This window comes from Lonchura striata, chromosome Z, assembly GCF_050655825.1.
Source record: "Lonchura striata isolate lonStrDom1 chromosome Z, ASM5065582v1, whole genome shotgun sequence".
NCBI classification, from domain to species: Eukaryota; Metazoa; Chordata; class Aves; order Passeriformes; family Estrildidae; genus Lonchura; species Lonchura striata.
The window spans coordinates 4,314,467-4,319,897 of record NC_140740.1 but is presented as its reverse complement, the minus strand read 5'-3'; positions in this window follow the sequence as shown (position 1 = coordinate 4,319,897).

The window sequence follows — 5,431 nt, the reverse complement described above, 5'->3', positions numbered from 1 at the left end:
AGCAAAGATGTCTCCACAGAACTCTCAGAAGAGAGTTGAACTGATGCCAAACGGGGGAAATCTCAGCAGAATTGGTTTTTTATCTTTCCTATCAGGTCCATGAGTTTTCATTCCAATAGTTCCCTTGTGCACAACCTGGTCTAAAGAACAGACTGACCCTTGGAGGCAATTTATAAGTAACATAAAGGCAAAAAATGTATTTTTTTGTAATAATTTCTACTGGAAGAAAAAACTCAAACTAAATCCCTGCTTCCTCTTAAAAAGAGAGAGAAATAATACTTATTTTGAAAAAATAAATTTTAGGATACATTGGCACAATTGTTCTTCCAGAAAACACAATTATTCCTCACTACCAGGCATCCCTTGCTCAATCCAGTGGACAGTGATCCCTGTTCAGTTTTCTCTGTCTGCTTGTGAAATTTTCTGATAACCAATTTTATAGCATGGGATTGAGTATTTAATAATTTGCTAAAATGTTGGGCTTTTATTAAAAAAATTTAAAACCACAAACAGCTGTGCTTTAATCTCTACCTGAAGCAGTATTAAAGGGAAGCAGAGCTAGCCTATGGTTGAATTGAGGAGATAAATGGCTGCTTCAGAGAAGTCCATCTCAAGTATTAAAATTTCCAGGGTCATTCCTTTTTCCTGCTGCCCACTGGCACACATTTCATATTTCACAGGCCTTGCCTTTCTGCCCATGCTCAAGCCCTGCAGAGATCACAGGAATGTCCCTCAGGCAGGGTAAGACCCACACAGGCCTGGAACACCTCCTGATGGTGAAACTTTGGGCTTTTACCACCAGTTTGACATAAAAGGCAGCTCATGATGGACTGGAGGTTTTGCAGAGCACATGAGATGCTGCTAAGTTTTCCAGAATTTAAGTCACAGACTGGTTTTCAGAAATGTGTGTCTCTCACCCTTTCTTCCCCCGTCTTTCCTCCCCTGTAGTTAGAGTATCCAAATACCTTGCAAGGGTAAAGATTTTGGGGTTTTTTTTATTTCTCCTTGGCATTATGGGACAGATCTAAGATGGCAGAATTGCTGGTAGATTTGCTGACCAAAGACAAAGAATCTTCCGCTTTCAGAGATAAAGGGGAGCTGATTCTTGTCAAATGAAAGTGAAGAAAGGGACTTTTGTTTTACATTTTTATTTGTATCAATTGTTAAAGCCACAACACATGAGTTGATGGTATTCCCAATTCAAGACCAGATGATGATAAAACAAGAAATTAGGTAAAAACCTCTGCCTGAAGTCTCCCTTGAGGAGTGTAAAGAGAGCAAAGACATTCAATTATTTATAAATGGGATCTTGCCATTTGATATAAAATGGAGAAAGAGATATGTGCCATGTGTCAATAAATTTACTATTTCGAACTGCTTATTTTCTGTTTTTATGCCCTTTGAGAAAGATTGTGATCTTGAACTGCAGTGAATATCAGGTAGAGTTGCTCAGTGCAGTCTCTGCATTAGAGAGAAAATTAGAAACTGTGGCTTGGTTCAATGTGCTAAAAAAAGGCAATGCAGTAGCTTTTTATAAATATGTTCAAGTTGGCTGCACATCAAGAGAGGGGGAAAATTTTCTTAAACTTATACTGGCAGCACATCAGATAGTTGTAAATTGGTCGTGTATGAGTTTAGAGTGGAAAATTTAAATTTCATGTATGAGTTCAGACTGGAATTTTAAGAGAAATTTTCTAACCACCCAAATGGTGGAGATCTGGAAAGGTCTTAAGAACAGGGCAAGGAATGCAAGTGTGTGTAAGATGCAGCTTGATAAGCAGAACTCTTGGAAGGGGGATTGAATTTGTGGGGTGAAGACTTGAGTTTCTAAAGCAGTATAAAGGGAAATTGTGTAATTCTTTATTTACAAAACACTGGTAGCTGCACATTCCAGGAGGAACTTTCTCCTTTATTTTTTTTCCCCGTGATAATTTATAGTGCTGAATTTTTTCTTTAAGACTGATTATGAGATTATAAAAATGGTGGTCTATTTATTCACAGACCCTGTGCAGTATGGTAAACTGTGATGTTGTGGGGGGTTTTACACCACAAAATGCAAAATATTACTAAATATCTTATTAGACGAATAATTTTGCTAAAATAGAATGAAACAGTTCATGGTGTAGCACACGCCAGCCTGAAACAATTATACTTTTTTATATTCATCATGAATTAAGTAGTTCAGTACTTTTATAGACTAGGAACAGAAGTACTGTTTTATTGACTTTAAATTATTATTTTTATTTAGTTTTTATTATTATCATAATTGTTATCATAACCGTTATTGTCATCATCACCATTACACTCTTGTCATTTTTCTCATTTAGAAATACTCTTTTAAGGCAACTTGAAGGCAACATCCTGAGTCTAGTGGTAAAAATCCCATACTGATTTTAAATTCATGCCATATTTGTATGAGTGAAGGCAATGAACAAGTAAAAATTCACCCCAATTTTGTCCCACTCTTTCTTTAAGACAGAAGAATACATACTCCAACTCCAGGTGGTAGTCCCTCTTTAAAATGTTACTTGGGTGCATAGCCAATAATTTTTATTTTTTCTTGAGTTTTTCCCTGCCTATCATCCTGAGCACAAGAATATTTACTGAATGCAAGTCATTGCAGTTCCAAAGTCAATCTGATTTTGCCACAGCATTTTCATATGATGAATTAGCAAGAAAGCACACCTTGCTCAAGCCAAGGCTGTGCATCACACATGGCTGACAGTTTTTGAAGGCTTTAACCCCTTATTTGGATGGGAAAAAATAAACAGCATATGCAGCTCTTGCCTCCTGCATATGCTCTGCCTTAGATAAAATTAACAGGTGAATGTTAAAAATATGACAATTTGTTCCAATCCAAGGAAACCACTATGTTGCAATACTGAATAATTACTGCAATTTTTACTGACTATTAATTTTTTTATACAGCCCTGATATTTCTTTGAAACATCTCTTTACTCTTTTTCCACTCCTCTCTCTGCTATGTTTTACTGTTCAGGACTCTGAAGCATTCAGGGATTAAGCAACCTGCAGAAGATTCTTACATTTTCTCAATTAGATCTGGGATGGGCTCCAAACCTGAGCTTAGGGTCAGTGGTCTTTTTGTGGGATTCCTTCTCTCCTCTCCATCCATAAGGTGCTGGAGCTGCACTAACTTCAGAGCTGTCTCATTCACTCAGTGAGATGTGGGAAAGAAAATCCATCCCTATCTCCCATCCCACCACAACAGCTGTGGAATTGCAGAGAGCACTGCTTGTGTTGTGGAGCAGCTCTTTATTTCTCCTGGGTGTAGCTGTGTTTACAGCAGGGTTTGTGTTTCTAGCATAAATCATGACTACACCCCTTGCATTTACATCTGTGGCTGGAGTCCCGGGGCAGTGAAGGCTTCAGGACAGAGAAATGATACAGAAAAATGCATCAAGTCTTCAGGGCAGGCACTAGGTGTGGGAATGACAGCTCCTGGAGCCCAGCCAGAGCTGCAGGCTGGAAAAGGCACATGGTTGCTAATTGACCACAAATGATTTAACATCTTCTGTGGTAGGTCCTGCTGCGAGGTGCCTGACAGCTCCAGCACTGATTCAGAGGGAAAAGAGCTGTGGAGTCACTCCCTATGGCATCCAGTTTCTCCTGGAAATGGCCCAGTAAAGCAGTTTTGGTGGCTGGACTGATTGCTGGTGGTGCCTGGAGCAGCCAGCACGGTGTCAGGCACTGATCTTCACATCCCTCTGCCTTCCAACCAGGTTTCTCCATGCACAAAGGTTGTGCCTTTCCCTTCCTTGTCTCCTGCAGAGGTTTCCTGCCCCTGGCTTTCCCACTTGTGCACTGGAAAGGCTTCATTTGCAGTTTCTCTCCAGGTCCACTGGGCCTCAGGATCAGTCCTGGGAATAGCAGGAAATCTCAAACTTCCAGTCTGGAGCCACAAGGCAGTGAAGCCACAGAGGAGGAGGCAGGCTGTGTCACTGCCTTGTAGCTATGCTGGAGCCAAAAACTCATCCAGCAGCCCAGAGTGGTGCTCTGTTACATGGAAAAAAAATGGAGGTGCCAATTTTTGGGGTGTTTTCTGCTCTGTCATGTGAGCAGCATCACTGGTTACAGCTTCTGCCCCCCAGGTTTTACTTGCTGTTTGGCTGTGTTATTTATGGGGATAAAAAAAATGTCTGGGGATGATTCAGAACAGCCTTGGGCCAAGAACTTGCAACTGTCAGTGTGAAAACCGAGTCAGCTTTGTGTAGTTCCAAGGGTTTCTGCATATATGTTGACTTTGTCTAACCTTTTGAAGACTTGCAGAAGGACTGAATCCTTGCTTTTGTCTTTCACACATCCATGGGGCTTCTTTTTTCATTCTTACAACCAATAACATCCCCATTCTTTCAGTCTTTAGATTAGGATTTTTTTTTTCCTGATCATGTTACCTGTACAACTTAAAGTTATATAATGCAAGGTTTATGAGTGTATTTCAAGTTACTTATAAACTGTTATTACCTTCCATTAATTAGTCCTTTCCAATTACAATTCCACACACTAATTCTTGCTTTGGCATAACTAAATGAATGAGTTCAGGTATTTTGAATTATACACCAATGATACTATTTGGCTCTTTGCTCTTCCTTTGAACTTCATACTCATGTATGTATAACTATAAACTCTATCTCACCTTTATACTCAGTTTATATTTAGGTATTTAGCCTCCTTTAAGGCTATAGGTTATCATTTTATTAACAGTAAATTTGCTTTTATGTTCACTGCTTTATTCCTATTATGGATATATATAAATATGTGTGTGTATGTATGTAATTTTGGATTGTGAATGGGTGTCTGTGTGTGCACACAACTCAAGTTGTCTGCACACATAAATCTTTGAAAACTGCCAGATTAAATTTATGGGCAATCTGGAAGGCTGTGATTTTGGAGAAGTAATAATTGTCTCAAGTGTACTGAAATACAATTGTTTGTAAGCACAAACAGAAAAATCATTATTACCTCTATTATATATTTTGAATGTTGTGGAAACAGTCTGATAAATGAGATCTCACAAGTGTTACTCCAGATGTATGGCAATATCAAAAGAACCATATTCTTGCCATCTTTCTTCTGGAGCTCAGTGCAGATTTTTATTTCTTTCCTGTAGAAAAACAATTTTCCATTCTAAACTTCTAGTTGAGAATAAACCAGTCCTATAATAGAGTCACACACACGTTTCCTCTGTGTAAGAGGAAGATCTCAACCCAGCTGCTTCTCCAGAGGGAATTCTTTACTGAGCAAGGTTACTTGAGGAAAAAGCCCTCTCTAAATAGGTGTGCCTTACCAGCTGAGGTCTGATACCGGATTTCCTAGGGGAGAAATGGGCACACACACGGGGCATATCCTGTTTGGGGAACTCCAAGGAAAACATTTGGTGCTGGTGGTGGTGGTGGTGACTCACAGAGGCATT